We start from the raw sequence: 19,304 nt of genomic DNA, 5'->3' as shown, positions 1-19,304 counted from the left end.
TCCATTCGATTCCTGAGAAAATTTGGGTTCCCTATAGGCAGATCGACGGCTCAGAATAGCGTTTTTTCACTTCCTACACCCCATACAAGATAAATTGAATTAATTTTTTTTTAGCGATTTCGTTTTTCGCGATTATCTCGGAAACTATGAGAGCTAGAGCCTTGAAACCTATTCCATTCGATTCCTGAGAAAATTTGGGTTCCGTATAGGCAGATCGACGGCTCAGAATAGCGTTTTTCCACTTNATTTCGTTTTTCGCGATTATCTCGGAAACTATGAGAGCTAGAGCCTTGAAACCTATTCCATTCGATTCCTGAGAAAATTTACTTTCCCTATAGGCAAATGGACGGCTCAGAGTAGCGTTTTTCCACTTCCTACACCCCGTACAAGATAAATTGAATTAATTTTTTTTTGCGATTTCGTTTTTGGCGATTATCTCGGGAACTATGATCGATAGAGCCTTCAAACCTATTATAGGGTGTATTGATGGTAAATTCAGTTCTCCGTCAAACAGCCTTTTTTTCATGCCTTAATTTCAATTAGGAGGGACAAATTTTTAATTATTTTTTATTAATTTTCTCACTGGCCCATGACTTTTGTCGTAGTTTGTATTTTTTTGTTACAGACATTAAGGGATGCAACGGGGATCGATTGATGGGGAATTCAATTCTCTATCACACCGTCTGTGTTTCATTCTTTAATATTAATTAGCCAGCAAATGAATCACCTGAAAAACATTAACAACATGTTGATGACGACTAGGGCATAAATTTCCCTTCGAAATTATCCGTGTGACAGCGGGACTGCTACTGCCGAGTTACCGATACAGGCAGCTCGCCCAGCCGTTAGATTCGACCGTGGCGCCATCCCTCCGCTGGGGTGATACTATTTTCGGCTGGGGGTCGCCTGAACCCCGAGATCTGAGCCTCTACTTTAGTCTATCCTCTTTGACGTACAGTACGGTATTTCCTTTTTTCACACACAGATGGTTGACAATATTCACAAAATTCACATTTAAGAAGCGAAATTAACGATTTTTTTGCGATAAACGAAAATGATCTCGTTTTATGATACTGAAAGAATTTTTATTCAACCATTACACTAATTTTTTTTTAATAAAAAGACGTGGTAATCTACAGTTGTAGTGTTTCCACTGTCGATGTAACAGAAATTTTCCGGCGCCGTCACATGACGCCATCTACAACGTAAAAGTCCTTTTATGGATTTTTCATTCCATTATTCATAATTGCGAATGTGGAATAACAATAGCTGGGGAGTACAAACTACTGACCCCGTCTTTGGAGCAAACTATCAATTTGGCTCTTCAACTTATACAACAAAATACACTTTTCCATGTTATTGAGAATAAATTATAGGGTGTGGGCGTATAAAGACGTAAAAATTAGTCTTTTGCATTGAATTGTGATAGGAGACTATGAATTATCCTGTGAAAAATCTGTCGCATCTTCTTGAGAGTCCTTTTTCGATTACGGTCAAATCACATGGGTCAAAATTGAGGGTCAAGTCGTGTAGGCCAATCGTCTTGACCCATATGATCTGAATCAACTAAATACTGTGTGAAAAACCTCTTGCATTTCATAATTTCAGTCGTGAGCGCTTTTTATCCACTCGGATCAAATCATATGGGTCAAAATGACGGGTCAAGTAGTTTGGGTCAAACAATCTCAACCCATACGATTTAAAAATAGGTTTCAATGCTCGCGGCTTGTTTATTTCCATTATTTCTCAAAAATTCACAACGGGACAAGTGAGAATGTCTCAGAATATGATAATCCCTGATCAATAATTTAATCAATTCAGTCAATCTTTCACTATTACAACAACGTGATTCGTTTCCTCCTAAATTATAATTAAAACTACATTTTTTCAACATCTCTCCAAGATCAGCCCTTCAACCCTACCTCAATCCCACTGAAATCCCGATCCCCATTAAGTAAATCCCACACGAATAAGATTTTTCATTCAATCCCATCGATCGATTTTCCCCAAAATCCATCAAATCCCACGATTTCCCAGAAATTCATCCCGGGATAAGTTGTAATGCCAACGAAATACATTACATATACTCCGTCCCACCGCGACCGCGGTAGGGGNAGTCGTACAGCTGGCGCAGGTTATGTATCAGTAAGTGTGTACGATCGCACGCGTATATTTTTTGTCTCCCGGCATATACATGCACAAGATCCTCCACACAAGCGACAAAAGCGACAAAGGGGAATGTTCAGTTCTCTTTTCTCTGCTTCCTACTCCCCTCCCCCATCGCCCGGCAATCTCGCGGGCATGGGTCTCTCGATTCGCGTAGAGGCAACGCGGTCGAACGACTGTCCTTATTCAACAGCCGTCTCGCTCGTTCCTGCGCATGCCTTTCTCGTGTCCTCTCGAATCTTTGTCTTTTATTTGTCTTTATATATTTTTTTTACGCCATTCGCCATCTTTGGTTTCCACGATGGATTGGATTTTGTATGTGTGCGATGGAAGAGACTGTCTCATATTGTTTTTAGGGGATCTCGGTGGCTCTTACTTCGCTAAGATGCATCGAGTCATTTAATTGAAAATGCGGAAACCATTGGAAGACAATTACGCAGGTGAAAATCCTTGGGTCCTTCGGTACATGAATATTTACGAAAACCTGCGAATGAAGGAATTTTCATTCAACATTCGCGAATGAATTCGCGAATGAATTCGTGAATGAATTGGAAGGGGAAATTGCAGACTATCAAAAATCTACCAAAAAGCCAGGAGAACTCGAGGAGAAACACATTTTCTGTCGGAAGTCGAGTTCACTTCACCTGCTGAATAAAATCCTATGAAAGTCCAGTCGAATCCACGAATATCACCACGAAAAATTCCCAAAGACAAACAAAACGACAATTGAACAAAAAATGGGTGAAGTACAAGGTCGAAGCGAAAGTGGAATTGCATAATGGACACCCGTTAGGTGGAATCAAAAATTCAGGTAAATATACTGCTCAATTTTCAATTAATTTGTTTTCATTTGCCTTTATATTTTTTCCACCATTCGCCATCTTTGGTTGCCCCTGGATTGGATTGCGTGTGTTTGCGGCGGCTCTTGCTTCCCGAAGACGCATCAAATCGTTTAATTAAAAATGCCAAAAAGATTGGAACACAATCCGACGAGTTAAAATCACGAGATAAAATCGTTGGATCCTTCGGCAAATAGTATATATCCACGAAAATCCGAATGAAGGAATTTTCATTCACCATTTGCGGATGAATTTGTGAATGAATCGGGATGGGAAATTGCAGACTATCAAAAATCTTCGGGAATAGCAACCAAAAAGGCAGGAGAATACGAAGAGAACCGCATTTTCTCTCTGAAGTCGACTGCACTTCACCTGCTGAATAAAATCCTATGAAATTCCCTTCGAATTCACGCATCCCAGCATGAAAAATGCCCGAAAACAAACGAAACAATTTTTCGAAAAAAAAAAACAATGGGTGAAGTACAAGGTCGAGGCGAAAGTGAAATAGCGTAATGGACACCCGTTAGGTAGAATCCAGGTGTACCCTTACTCATCTCTCTTGCCCCCCCCCCCCCTCCCCCATACGCACACAGACATTCGAATAAAAATCCCCACGATTTGGTGTTTCTCGCGTGTGAGTCGGAGAGACCAGTGTTTCGTGGGTGCGCCACTAGTGTCGCCTCAGCTCATTCCGCCATCGTCGGCCGTGGTGTGTGGACCTGTCCATCTCGCTCAGCAATCTAAATAAAAAATAAATAATAAAAAACAATTACAACTGCATGTGAGACGGGAGAAATCAAGTGGGGAGTTGAAACTCGTGCACTGGACAATTCTATTATTTAATTTATTTCGTGTGTGATTTATTGGAGTTCAGTTGGTGTTTTCGCTGTGGATTAATTTCTTGTGATTTAATTTGTGTTGTGAATGTATTATTTGTGGGTTTTTTTTAGAGTAAATCCGTGACACCTGCGCACCATTGCGTGAAGATAATCGAGTATTTCTACGCATCAGCACAACGTCAGGTGAATTTCAATGATTTACATGATCCTTGGGACTTATTGTTTTGCTACAACTGTTTTTTACCGTTAATGACCTCAATTAACGGGCGTTCATGGGCTTTTTTCGACGCTTAGAGACGTGATTTTGGGGGTTTAATGGTGAAAAATGGTCTGGGGTGGTGATAAGAATTGAATAGACCCGTGGATGCAGTTTTTTATGGGGATTTGAGAAGGCACAAACGGTGGCGTTGGTGCGTGACCGGTTCGCAAACGCCCAACGGTTCTTCCTTTGTCGGGAAAAGGAATCCAGTCTCTCTCTTTCTCTCTCCCTTTTTCCAACCTCGCTCTTCGGAGCGAAATGTTTTATTTCAACTGTCTTGGCATTTTTATTTCACTGGTACTCGGGGCTCTTTTTTTTTCGATCGTTTTCATCGCCACAAGGCGATCACGATCTCTCCCTTTTCTTTATGGGATTTTTTTTTCCATGTTTTTTGTTGAGCGCCTCGTTTGCGCTTGCGAAATCGATCGGAGGATGTTTCGTTATAGGGAAGATAGGCAGAACTGTGGGTGACTAATCACCTTCGACGAGAGACATGGCGATCTGATGCGTTTTAATTTGGTATTCGGGGGTGAAGATGAAACTAGGGGAATATTCGACGGGGAAACGTCGGTTTCAGGGGTCTCGGGGGCTTGTTGAGGGTCCAACAGTCGTGCCAGTAAACTTTTTTCAAGTGCCAACGGGTTTGAACATGACTGGGAAATATTTTTACACCCCTAGATTCGCCTGAATCGAATCTTCCGCTGGCGAATCGTTCACTTCATTGTTCTGGGGATTTTTATTTCAGAAGATGCCTTGTTGTTATGTGCCGCACGGGGCAATTCGGCTTGATCCAGGCATTTTGTGCTTATGTCGAACTGTTGAGTATTCTTTCACGGGAAAAAAGTCAAAGTAGTAAAGTTCATTCGAGAATATTAATGTTTAAATGTTGTTTATGAAGGGGTAGAAAAAATGGAATCGAAGTAACAGTCTTTGATCGTTAATATCTCTGGGATAAACGATGCGATTTTCACGAGTCAGGTCTCATTTTAAAGCTCACAAAAATACCTTGAGAACGAAGAAAAAATAGGGGAATTTCACTCTGCCGTTCTTGAGTTATTGAAGATTAAGGAGGACTCGTTTCTGCCCTCTCCCCTAGTTACTCGTGAATTAATAATTTTCGTATTCTTAATTCATTTCAATTAGCATAAGCGCGATGATTTTTTTATTTGTCGAGGGGGTTTAATAATTAATACGATGAACAACCATTGAGACACATGTCATTGTTGTTTTTTCCCGCCTTATTTTTATTACAACTGTTGTTAAAGCGTCATAAATACGTATAATCGATCACTCCGATATCGTTCGGACGATGGACGGCCTGCTTGGCAGTAATTGATAATTACGGATAATTAGAGTAATGAGGTAACTGTTGCATAGTTCGGGTTTTGATGGTAATGGGGTAAAAAAACGATATTTGATGTTAATTGAGAGAAATCGAGAGTTTTATTTTTTATGATAATATTCTCAGGTTAATTCTTAATTCACATTTCGTTTTTATTATTTTTTTAAATGTCAGAAATATTTGTTTTGAGGCGATACATATGTAGCACGTATTTACATATTCAGTTTCACATTTTACGGTTTCAAATTCTTCAATTTACTATCTCACAATTTTTTTTCTCATCAATATAATTTTTCTTTGTTTTTCTCTCACTACAATTTTTTATTACACAAAATTTAAAACAACTTCACAGACATAAAATGTGCTATTATGGGGGATTTGTGAAATGGATGACGTATTGAATGTCAAATTAAGCATTTTTCTATTAACTCATATTTCATAAAAAAAGTGGCTGTCGGTTTTGTGCCTTGAAATTTTTTATTTCAAATATGTTTTTATTTTTTCTTTATGCTGGGAATATTTGTTTTGACGTGATAGATATGTACCGCATACGCACATATTTAATTTCACATTTTACGGTTTCGAATTCTGGAATTTACAATCTCTTAATTTATTCTCTCATTAATCTAATTATTTCTTTGTTTTTTCCTCCCGACGTTTCGTTCTTTTTAATTCTACAAAATTCAATACAATTTTACCGGCATGTCATATACTATTGTGGAGAATTCGTGGAAGACGTAATGTAGTAAATCTGAAATGAAAATTTTTTCACTTAAAATTTTGAATAAAAAAAAATATTTCAGTGAAATTTTCATGATGACCTTTTTTGTCACGACAAAAGTTTCACTATCTCCCCTAGATTCCGAGATATTCACTGAAGACTGACCAATAGTCAAATCAACTCGAGTCGTTTAACGCGTCGTAACTAAAATGCCATTTCATGTTTCTTGAAATTATTATTTAAGATGTTTTTCACTTGACAATGTCCCACTGATGACGCATACACCTTAAAACAGTAATGCCCACATTGTGTGGGTGTTTCTCCCGTCAATAGATATCGATTCACCGGTACGAAAAAGCTTCGCTGCGTTTTTTTTCTTTTCAAGTGATGGAAAGAGAGAGTAGAACAAATGGGGAAGGGGATTTTACGATGGGGGGGAGGCGCGGGTTCTTCGAAGCGGCTCATCGAGGCGTCGCAGTCGCGTTTCCATTTTCTGTCTTGCTCGGTCCCCAGGGGATGAAAAGGGTCTCCAACGTCCGTACCCGAGGAACGAGAGAGAGGGTGAGTCCAGGGGGCGGGGAGGGGAGAGCAGAGAGAGAGAGGAGCGAGCCGGCATGCTCCCGAAATAATCGTCGTGCGTATCGATCCCACTGGGGGCCCCAGAGAGAGTATAAATTCTCGGTGCTCTATGACTCGACCGAGTACAAGCAGGCGGCTAATGCTTCGCTGCATTTCGAGTAATAGTTTGTGGATTGGGGAATGGGGGGAGGCACGCACCTCTGCATGACTGAGGGCTTTTTCAATTGTTCAGGGGGAGTTTCCATGCGGGGAATTGTTTTGGGATAGTTATGGCTTTTTTGGCGCACGCAAAAATTCTTGACCAGTGCTTATGGCGAAAGTCAAACACTTGGAATTTTTTAATTCCTCTTGGAAGGATTTTTTTTGGTTTTAGAAAATTACGCCTGGACTTTCGGATAATTCATTTTGAAATTTTTATGACTAGTTCACGTTTTCGTAGGGGTTGTTCCGGGAGAGCAACTTATTTTCTGGAATTTTCAGAGAAATTGCCATTTTCGGGTCAATACCATGATTATTATTCTGAATTTTTAATCTATTGAAGACTGAAACTGTCACTTGGGGAGGATTGCCAGGGAAAACCCTTCATTCAACGACTTGACTTGACCCCCAATAATTTTCTCTAAGAATCTCCAAACTTTTTATCAAATTCACCGTGTCATGACATTCTGTCCAGCATGTGCTATGATTAATTGCCCCAGTGACAAAGTTCAACATCAACAACTAATTAAGAAAGCCGAACGGAGTTGATTGATTTCTAAACTAGTTGTAATTTTATTGCTGACTAGGCTCGAGTGATCACTCAACAAATGACTTTGATGCGAGCATTTATAATCGCAATGACGTAGTTTAATTAGAAAACTCATCAACCAGAAAATTGTTATGACTAAGAAGGAGGAAATAAAATTGACCATTGGGCTTTCTATTCTCATAAAAAATTAGATAAATCGTTGATTTTTTTATTTGAGGGATTTAAACCCATCATTCTTTCTACTACATAAGGATAATAATTAGACGTTCATAATTTATGTAATTTGGAGAAATATCTTTTTCGCAAATTTTTGCGTCAATTGCTTTATGAAATTTAGGGAGACGTTTATGTCGAAGGGCGACACTTTTTTGAGAAAATCATTCATTTCTCTCATTAGAATAGAATTATCATGGCTTAAATGAGAGTAACGACAGTGGGAATCTCCAAAAAAAATAATAGGTTCCCCTGATCATATGAGGAATGTAACTTTCCCTGAGAACGAGAGACGAATAATACCAAATTTATAAAGTCCGTCTCTTAAAACCAAAAATTACTGCTCCTTCTACGTAATTGTTGACTAGTAATTTTCAGGAGAATTTTGAATCAATTGGATTTGATTCATGAAATTTCAGATTTCACAGAAAATTCAGTAAAATTCCAAATTTTTCTGCAGGATTCCCCAAATAATTACTTGAATGTTCAATCAAAACATGAATATTCAGTACCAAATTATCCTGAAATTTTAATTAATTGATAATTCAAGAAGATATTCACCTGAATTTTTCTGATTTTGAATTTTGAATTTTGACAAAATCGCTGGAAATTTCAGTGAAATGTTCATTTGATAAAAACACTCATAAAGTAAAGTTGGGAAATTTCAGTAAAAAAATTCCCAGTATAATAAAACTGTTTGCCATTCGCCAAATAATAAACCCCCAGTGTCCGGAAAATGAATGATAATTTTCCAGACACCTGATATCGCCAGCAATCCCTAAATTTTTCCCGTTGAGACCTCAAGTATTCCACAGTATTTTAACGACTCGAGTTCTGGCAGAAGCATCGGAGGATATTTCGTGGCGGGTTGCTCCGGACCAGACGAGATATAATGGGGGACGCTGGCGAGAGAGATGAGAGGGGGGTAACCACATTGGCAACTGACGGCCAACACAGTGGGTATGGGTGGGACGATACGAAGGGAGCCCCATGAACTCGTGAATTTTCGAAATGCCTGTCGCGTTAATAATCGATTAATTATGCTGCCAGAAATGCGGGAAATTCACTGGGAATTATTATTTTTCGCTGTAAAATCGGAGAAATGATGCATTTGAATCAAATTAAGCTCTTTATGGGAAATATTTACGTCGGACATTCATGGATTCATGCATTTATTCCAATGAAACTGGATTATATTAAATAAATAATCGACTAATTCCAAATAAAGGATTATTCCATTGTAATAAAGTCATTATTCGGATGAGGAAAACATTTGTTTAATTAAAAAAAATAATTTATCCACTCTGCCTCATTATGAGCTGTTAAAGTAAACCCATTAATTTAATTCAGATAAACCATTCCTCATTGAATTGAAGGAACGGAAAAAAAAATTACTGGCATCGAGATGAGACAAACAAGTGAAATCATGGGGTCGCGTTCATAAATATATTAAATAAATAATCGACTAATTCCAAATAAAGGATTATTCCATTTTAATAAAGTCAATATTCGCATGAAGAAAAACATTAGTTTCAATTTTAAAAAAATAATTTATTCAATCCAAATAAAACTCGAATGCAAGTGTGAATAAAAGCTTCATTACGAGCTGTTAAAATAAACCCATTAATTTAATTCAAATAAGCCATTCCTCTGGTTCAATCGAAGGAACGAAAAAAAAAAAAATAATGACTGACGTCGAGATGAGACAAATAATTGAAATCATGCGGGATAATCACTCGCCTCTACGGTATATCGTGGAAAATAAAAATTAATAAACTCCTATTAATGGCTGAGGAGGATAGCCTGGAAGCCGGGCTCTTGGTGCAGTCACCTTATAAACCGGTGTACGTAAGGCAGACACGTACACGTATACCCGCAGTTTCCCTCCCCTTCCCCTTCCCCCACCTCACCCTTTCCCCATGACTGTAGCATCCTGAGTTATATTCCACACGCCAAAGAAGACTCTTACTCGGGCATCGCTAGGGCATTCATTTTACTCTCTGTCTCTTTTTGCTGCGTCGTGCAAGTTTCAAACCCGCCACCAAGAGATTCAAGCACTCATACGTTGAAACATCATCACCTATACGGTTACATTTTTGTGTATACTCGGAGTTGCTGAGAAAGAGCCACAAGCGATTATGGCTGCTTAACTCAGGCGGTGGCTTCTTCCTAGAAAGTCGCGTATGTCGAGTTAACGCGATGAGGACGACACTGGGTTCGAGGAGAATTATTGCTGTGAAATTTTATTATTATTAACTCATACAGATCATTAATGATTACAACAGATTTATGGAAAATTGCGCTGAGAGGAGCCAGAATGAGGGTCGAAACGCTGGGGCCATTTTAAGTGTAAATAATAATATGACCGATAAGCTAAAAAAATTATCACTTATTGCATAAAAAGCACGTTCGAAAAATCATGGAAGGAGATTCTATCCTTTTTTTTAGTGGGAAATTGGAGGGAATGAAGAATTTTTGGTTTTCACGCAGAGAAAATTCAATTCAATTGAGCATTCTGTGTGTTTAAAATCAAGAAATCCGTTGCTAAAGTGAGGAAATCGTCCCTTAGTTCAAACATTGTTATTAAGTTTGAAGTATTTTTTCCTGTTTGGGAATGTGGCGTGAATTACGGCTGATGATGTAATTGAAAAAACAGGAAATTATCACGAAAGCTTGAATATTGCGATCTCCCAATGCCATCATTAATTCAATAAATAATTCTCCTCCGGACGGGAACGATTTAATTAAATGTCCGTCTTAAATTGAGCAAAAATGGAAAGGAGCTTCTTGAACCATTAATACTCCGGCCCAACTAGCGCGATGCGGATGAATCGGGTCTCATTTTGAAGCTTCGAAAAATATCTTTAACGTGAATTTTTTTTCTCGGTTTCACTCTGCCCATCTCGAGTTATGGATGATTAAAAACTGCATAGTTTACTCTTCTCCCCTGTGATATCGCGATTTATGCAGGACTGCATCTTCTCTTCTCTCGACAGTCTTAATTCTCCCCCTTGGTTTATTTATTTACTCAATTTATTGTAATACATACGACTCTGAAAAAGGTCGATTGCGTGTTGCAATGGAGTTGGTGAAACTTTAGGTCTCATGGTATGGAGAACGATGCGTGTGATTCACTAGCGCTCCACCGATGATTCAGTCTCGATGTTACACTGACACGAGCATTTCCTTGAGGCTCACAGTGTATAATGCTTGATCAACACCGTAAATGGAATTTCTCGTTCGTGTAGCAAGACCATCTGCATAGAACTGGAGTATTCACTGCGGCTCGACTAATCAATTTTTTCCATCTGTCGAGACAATTATCGAGTGAAGCCGATGAAACTAGCGGAATATTCGACAGCGGACAATTCAAAAATATTAATTTCCCTCAATTGACATTAAATATCGCTTTTCACCCTATCACCATCAAAATCCGAACCATGCAACAGTTATCTCATCACTCTGATTAACCGTGATTATCAATTACTGCCAAGCAGGCCGTTCATCGTCTGCACGTTATCGGAGTGATCGATTACACGTATTTATGACGCTTTAACAACAGTTGTGATAAAAATAAGAGGGGGAAAACAACAATGACATGTGTCTCAATGATTGTTCAACGTATTCATTCAATCCCCTCGGTAAATAAAAAAATCATTCTGCCTATGCTAACGAGAATTAATTAAGAACACGAAAATTGTTAATTCAAGAATAACCGGGGGAGTGGGGCGAACTTCTTAATCTTCTATAACTCGAGAACGGCAGAGTGGAATTCCCTTTTTTTTTTTTCATTTCAAAGGTATTTTTGTGAGCTTTAAGATGAGACTTGACTCGTGAAAATCGTATAATTTGTTCCGGAGATATTAAGAACATTTAAATTTTAGTATTCTTCAATCAACTCTGATACTTTAACTTTTTTCGAGGGGTGTAAAAATATTTTTGACTCATAAGGTTGTTCACATGATTGTTTGACCCTTAAGCCCTCAAAAATCCCCTAAATTGAATTGTTCCCATTTGAATACTCCGATAGTTTCAGCGGCATGTTCGCCAGAATCATCCGAAACTCGTTGGCCAATTTTTTCCTACGATTTTACGACTCTTCATTGTTACTCCATTGGAAAGGGCCGGGGGAATAAAAATATTCGTACGCGATAACATCGCGGAATCTCGTTTTATTGAGCGAGGTATACCCGCATTCGCTCACCGACGAAAATAAAATTGTTGGTGATGCCGTCGCCCTGCAACACGAGCCACAAATCCATGCATTTCTCGATCTTCTTATTCATGAGCTTTCGAAGTGGGTTATCTAACAAGTAACTAGATGGATCGAATCTCGATGCATAACTAGGTTTATCCTCTGTGGAGGGAATACAATGCGGAACATTAATAGTCATATATTGCTAATATTTCATTAATTTTTTTTCTAATTTTTTTTCACTTTTTGAAAAAATATCAGCAAATTATTAAAAAAAAAAAAGAAAATTATGGAAAAGGAAAAATTATTCAACAAAACATTTCTGTTTCAAATCAAGAAGAGCATTTCTACACAAAAATTATATTAATTTTTTACAATTAAGAAATTTCATAAAATAGAAAACATAAAGAACGAAAAAAAAAATAAAATTGATTAAAAAACCATAAAACCACAGAAAATAGAAAAAAAAATGTCTTAATCTTCATTAAAAATTCATTAGATACAGTAAAACCTCTAGTTATCCCGTTTATAATCCCAAAATGTGGATAAAATAAGCTACAAATCCCCAACAAACACCATTTCCCCAAAATCTCGCTGCCCTATCCATTTATTTATGACACCGAGACTTTGTAACAGCCCGAGAATATACGACAAATTGAAAGAAGAGGGAAAATGAAAGAGTAGTTGAAGGAGGGGTTGGCACCGACAGTTGAGCGCGCACGGGGGCCAGCCATAACGTTTTCGTATACAGATTGAGAACCTGAGAAAGGGGGTTAGGTGCAAGTAGAAAGCATAAGTTGGTGATTGTAGATGCGTGTGTAGTGAAGGTGCCTTTATTGATCTACTGTTTGAACGCGTTATAACTGGTGTACATCGGGTCTAAGTTTTTTTTTTTCCGAGGGCAGGAGACAATGGAAAGTTAAGTTGTCTCCTCCTTTCATTTCAGACATAAAAATAAAAGCTAACGATCAAATGAAGTTTTTCCTAATCATTCTCACTTCTGATATACCGCATAAGGTGCTTGTACGAATTTGCGGTCTAGGTCAGGGGGTAAATAGATGAATGATCAATGATATCAAGTAGTTGAGATAATTAAAATGAACCTTCTTAAATCATCAGTGCGTCCTGAACAGACGATGCGATTGGGACGATTCACATCTCGATCTGAAGTTTTTTTTTCAGGCTTCAAAATGGAAAAAAAATTGTTGAATTTCACTCTGCGGATCTCAAGTTATTGAAAATTAAAGTCGGATCCTTTTCCCCGATGCGATGAAATTGGTTATATCCACTTCAATGTCTACAACTTGCGAACGGCAGAGTGAAATTTCTCCATTTTTTTTTCATTTCCAAGGTATTTTCGTTAATTTTAAAATGAGATGTGACTCATCCAAATCACATCGTTCTGTCGAAAGATATCGGGTATCAAAGACGTTTCGGTTTACTCGTTTTTCCACTGTCTAATAATTGATTCGACTGATGTCACGGTCAGCCTTAGGTATCAGGTCCTATATTAATTGAAGCGGGATCAGACCCTATATTAACTCAAACGGGAAGACTTCATCCCGATTAATTGCACAACTGGCACAAATCGCCCCAGAGACGATAAAAAATAAAAAATCGAGGATTGATTTATGACAGGGAAAATGATGCTGCTTGAGTGCAGTTTGTCACCTCATTCTTTCTTGTCCGGAGCGTGAGATAGTCCGAGAGTGGCCGCAAGCATATGCGACAGGTGCGTAAGCAGTCGTGTCTCGTGCCCCCGGGCTTTATGCACAGATAAATAACGAATGTTGGTGATTTTCCCGTCCTTACACGCCTCCACGGGAGCAACCCATTTCGAATTACATAAATATCGTTTGCCGTTGAGTATTTCCTATTTCGTCCGAGCTCCAAGAGCCTCTGGAGGTGCCCAACTCCATGAAAAATAACTTTTTCGAGTCAAAAATGAGTGAAAACCTTCGAGAAACAAATTCATAAAAATAAAAATGACGATTTAGTTATTTAAATCGTCAAGTCTAACTTTTATTCAGTTTAAAATCATAAATTCTTATTGTTGCAGATCGAAAAATGCCAGAATCCCGAGGAATCTCCGCCGTGTGATGAATTCAATTGACGAAGTAAGTGAATGACTTTTCATTTTTCATCGGTTAGAGAAGAAGAAAAATTATGTGGGTCACTTTAATGTAATTTTTTTTATGTTGATTTTGGCCCCGTGGGCTTTCATCCGGTGAAACGGAAATCGTACGAGTAAGTTTTGTATATCCTCTCACCGATGTTGGAAACGAAACGAAGTGAGCCACACGGACCACCGCGTCGGCGTTACGAGGAACGACGCGTTCGTCTCTACTTCTTACCCCTCTACCCTCTTTTTCATCTATATATTACCGGGCGACCGCCTGAAATATCGAGCGTCTCACCCGCTGCACCCAAGTTATTCTGTACAGCTGCCTTCATTCTTGGGTTGTGTAGAGTGCAGTTGTAGAGGGAAAAATGTTGAAATTCAGGAGGAATAGGTTTTCTTTTGGGCTTTGTCGGGAGCGTTATGCATTGCTTGATAAGAGATTGGAATTTTATGGACATTTTGGTGGGCATCCTCGGGGGGAACGACATTGCGGTGGGTTTAGGGGGGAGAAAGTCACGAAATTGTGAATTTCAGGGAAAATTTGATGAAATTCGTCGTTTTCAAACAGCAGGCAGAGGAGAATTCCCAAACTTGTAGTGAATTTTCTATCGAAACATCAATATTGAGTACTAAAAAAAGTTACACTGAAATTCACTTATTTATATTGATTTCCAACGAATAATTGAATTGAAATTGACAGCTTCCATTGATTTTCCCATCAAATACTGAATTTTTAATTATGAAATTCCTTGAAATTCCAGTGGAAATGTCGCATGGGATAGAAATGCCCGAAAATTTGACTAGAAATTTAATATTCGTTCGAATTTGGCCTCTCTCTGCAAATAAAATTAATCGCAATCACGATTGAACTTCATAGAATGTTATGAATTTCCCTGAAATTTGAATTTTCGTGTACAAATGGGGTCGATGGGCATAGATACGTGATACCGACCATTGGAGGATCCTCCTGCAATGGCCGATAGGCTTTGTTCTCGTGGAGTTGCGCATCCAGCGCGATGCTGCATCGAGAATGAAGCATTTAACGAGAATGAGGCACCCAAGAACCGGAGAAACGTAAGTTTAGTGGCGAGCTGTGACCTTGTTGGAATGTCTCTGCCGACGGGTTTGTTAGCAGGTAGAATAATCGTACAGGGAGGGAGATGGACCGAGACATTCCAAAGTGACCGGCCAGATCCGTATGACGTGCCTCATCAGTCGTCAAATATCGTGTGATGTTCAAGTTTTTACAGAAACAATTCGAGCGAAACACCGCGGGGATTAACAATGAGACGGACTTTAGGTCCTTCGGGTGCATTAAATTTGAAATTTTCGGCTGAGATGAAATGGTGATGGGGGAGACTTCAGGTGTCATTAATTAATTTATTTTGCTCATTTAAAATTGTTTTTCCGGCAATGAATCATCCATACACTCTTTCAATTTTATTGATGATCGAATAGTTTAAAAAAGACTCGGATGTCCACGAAAAATCTTGACCTCCGATTATTTACTGAAATAACACCCATTCATAAATTAAACATTCAACATCATTGGCCTGGCAATAAATAAGAACCCCATAAAGTGATTTTCACATCCACTTTTACGAGGGACAAAACCGGGAAAGGTCTCCTAGCGATGGTGTTTGAAACGTTAAATCTTCTGTTGATGAAAAATCAGAATAACGGGAAAAGAAAAGGCAGAATAAAACTGAGTGATTTTTCCTTTTTCTACAGAAATAAAATTCATGCAAATAAACAAGGCTTCGAGACGTTTAAAAAATATTCATGCCTCATTTGTGAGAAGCAAATGTCTCAAGAGAAGTATTTTTCTTGCAATAAATCCGTTACTTAATTGACAAATTTGATGATGGAAAGTTTAAAAAAAATAGGATGTCCACGAAAAATGTTGACTTCGATTTATTTCCTCAAACGACATCCATTCATAAATTAAACACTCAACATCATTCGCCTGGCAATAAATAGGAATCCCATAAAGTGATTTTCTTCTTCACTTTTATGAGGGACAAAACTGGGAAAGGTCTCCCCCGGCGAAGGGGTTTGAAACGTTAAATCTTTTGTTGATGAAAAATCAGAATAAGAGGAAAAGGAAAAACAGAGAAATGGTAAGAGTGGAGAAAACGAGGGAAGAAAGTTATATAGAATCGATTCCTTTTGATGGCGAGCCAAGTTTCGTGGCAGTACTGAGGCCTGGGGGAGGGAGAGGGAATCCAGTCGCGCAATTTCCTCGGCTTACCCAGGTTTTAGCTCCATCTCTCTCGACTCCCCTTTACCTTTCATCTGGCCTTCTCCCGAGATGCGACGTACATAGAGAGAAAAAGGGGAATGGGAGGGGGGGGGGGGAGAGAGAACCCGAGTAACAGGACAGGAACGAACGAAAAAAGGAGTAAAGAGTAAAAGGTGGGAAGAAAAAGGGGATACCCTGGGTGGAGAATGGAGAGTATGTGCTTTAACGCGAGAGAAGTAGATGGTGAGTTGAAAGAACAGGAAAGAGAGAGCCCAACCTATATTACACACTGTACAACCGGGACTGATCGTCGTTGTTATATACCTGAGGCATCAGGACGTTCCATTTGCGTCACGGCTTGCAACGTAATTACGCTTCCTTGTTCAGGACGTATAATAAAGATACCGTCATTTTTACTGTGGGATGTTGATTTTTTTTATGATTTTTTTTTGGTGGAGGCCTCAGCTGTCAATGGAACTTCGAAATGGGTCTGAGGATTCAGGAGAGCGATATGGCATTGAATTTGAGGGGTGAAAAATTCATGTAACTTCAAGTTTTTCAGCTGCAGGAAAACGAGAATTGAATAATTAATTGGCCGAATTTTTATGGTATAATTGAACTGAAATTTGAAGTTTTTATGAATTTTTTCATCAAATTGTGAATTTTCAATGACGAACTGTCATTTCACAAAAATTACCAACAACTGTACCGAACATTTCAGCCAAAACTAATGAAAAGTGTAACAGACACTTGGCGAGTATCAATTTAAGGGGTTTTATTTGGAATCTCAGTTCTAGGGTCGTATGCGCCAGCTAGTTTATGTATGTTCACATTCGTTCCATCTCGCTTCTCCCAGACCCTCGGGAATGGACGGGACAACGATGGCGTCGCAAAGGGATGGTCTCGGTAAAACCCAGTGAGGTTGGGAAACGGAATTGCCGACTGTTTTGTACATACTGAAACTAACACCAATGCCAGAAGGGAGATAGCGCATTGACACTCGCTGGAACGTCGAGGAAGGGAGCGAGAGCTAAACTCTTGGTTCTTTCCTTCCATGTTCGTTTCTTCTCCCTTTTGGTCATTCGTGATGTTTTCAATCCCAGCGCGCGCATCTCGCTGGGTTATTCCGGGGTATTTGTATGATAAATGCGTCGAATTAGTGTCTGCTACATTGTCAGAAATTACTCTTAAAATTGCAATTACAGAATCTTAAAATTCTTAACGGCAATCAATTCACGTGAAATCTGCATATATGTTGCTGATGACAAATTTAAAAATTCATATTTTATGGAAAAATTAATGGGAAGTGTAAATCTCAATTATTAATTGATTTTTTTATGAAATTTGAAATTTTACGATTTCTTCCTGAAGAAAATCTTTCTCGAATCATCAAGTGCTCATGACATTTAATTTTTTTTTCTATTCCTCCACTGAAATTTCAGAGAATTCGTCATTATAAATTCACAAATTGATTAAAAAATCAGTGAAAACAGTGAATTTTAATTCAATTATTCCCTGAAAGCAAATAGAAATCTGAAATTGAGAAACAAGCTGAACATTCCTGTTTCATTTGAAAATTAAGGTGCAGTAAATTTCTTCTCAATCCCCCAAAAAGTAATGACAATTCTGGATCCTCATCACTACGATTACCCCGATCAATTCAAAATCCCCGAAAAACCTCGAATACATTCCCCTCAGGAATTCCCCTCCCCGAGTTGTTCATCACGGTTAATGAGGAACGGTTGGTAGCAGTCCCCTGAAACAAGAAAGGACAGATAAAAGCGAAACGAAGAGGCGGACTGGGCGTTGCAGACGTACACAACACCAACGGGTTACCTCTCTCATGCAGGGAGAGAAACGAGAGAGAGTGGTGCACGGACGAGGGGGTGAGAGGGGGGGTGGGTTGCGAGGAGGTTAGGGGGAGGGTGGGAGATACCGTCAGCTCAGCAGGGAAGAGTCCGAGGGACGCATGCGGGGATTCTCGAGTAGGCGGTTAACGCAGAGTTGAGTTGCTACGAATGCCTGAATCCCCTAGTTGTTGAAGGGAGACAGTAGAACGGTGGAGTTCAATGATAAAAGACAGAGTTACAATTCGAGGGAGATGGAGAGACCTGAAATACTGGAGTAGGGACAACGAGGTGAGGGCCAGCGGGAGCCTGGCACCAACGAGGAACCGGAGAGGACGCAGCCTCGAATTTCAACGCGAATTATCTCTCTGCATTTGTCACCGATTCCCGCAATGATCAATCTGCATTTGCTGAGACTGCCTTATATATTTTGAGATTTTTTGATCATTTAATTGATTAATTGAATGGCAAATATGGGGGTGGAGTGAAATGAAAATCGTTAGCATCTTCTGGACAAATGATACCATGTTGATGAGTCAAACTTTTATTTCGAGGATTGAAAAAATATAGTTCTTGAGTTATCGATAATTGAAGATGATTTGTTTTACTTCAAGAATTTGTCAAATTTTATAAATGTTTCTTAATGATTTAAACGATAAAATTGGTAGTTCGTCTCGAATGGAATTTCAACGTGAATTATCTCCATTTGTCATCGATTCTCGCAATGATCAATCGGTTTTCAGGAAATTTTTCAATGAGCGCATGCGCAGACAAGCACGCGGGAATACAGGTCACGTGGAACTTTATGGGTTATCGGTGAAAATTGATTGGTGGAGATGGTTTTTATCTCCAATGCACGCGTTATCACGCACGTGCCGATCATTAATGATGATTTTTCCGGGGGTTTTGGATGAGGTTGAGGGGCTTTTTATCGGTGAGGAAGTCATTTTGTTTAGCGAAATTTCAGGCAAACTCGTTCGGCCAGTGGAGGGACTTGTTTTTTCAGGCCTTCTCATGTATATGCGTGTGCCTTCTCTTACGAGTCGGCGGCGTGTGTTGCGTGCCTCCGCGTGCGTTCAGATCGATTCGCCCCGGCGAAAATTGCTTCGTGAAGCTTCTTTTACCAACAAGGGGATTCGTTTGGAACAACGGCAACGTGGCAATACTCGTTGGCTCTTTTATTTGGGGGGGG

The 19,304-nt window shown here is 39.2% G+C and overlaps 1 protein-coding gene across 10 annotated transcripts in view; it reads left to right on the top strand.

Annotated features, from left to right (window-relative positions):
* Positions 1-2,923: 2,923 nt before the first annotated feature.
* The window catches only part of LOC107040040 (bromodomain adjacent to zinc finger domain protein 2B), a 43,352-nt gene continuing 26,971 nt past the window's right edge, over positions 2,924-19,304 (top strand). For 9 of the 10 annotated variants that reach the window (XM_015259948.1, XM_015259951.1, XM_015259949.1 and 6 more), the window contains exons 1-2: positions 3,714-4,027; positions 13,961-14,018. The gene's annotated coding sequence lies outside the window, so the exon portion shown is untranslated. Of the gene's footprint in view, positions 2,978-3,713; positions 4,028-13,960; positions 14,019-19,304 lie in introns of those variants that run through there. The other variant, XM_015259947.1, reaches the window with a different exon arrangement.

The sequence above is a fragment of the Diachasma alloeum genome, unplaced genomic scaffold, assembly GCF_001412515.2.
Source record: "Diachasma alloeum isolate Michigan unplaced genomic scaffold, Dall2.0 Dall_scaffold_00315, whole genome shotgun sequence".
In the NCBI taxonomy this organism is placed as follows: domain Eukaryota; kingdom Metazoa; phylum Arthropoda; class Insecta; order Hymenoptera; family Braconidae; genus Diachasma; species Diachasma alloeum.
This window is presented reverse-complemented; position numbering and strand designations above follow the sequence as displayed.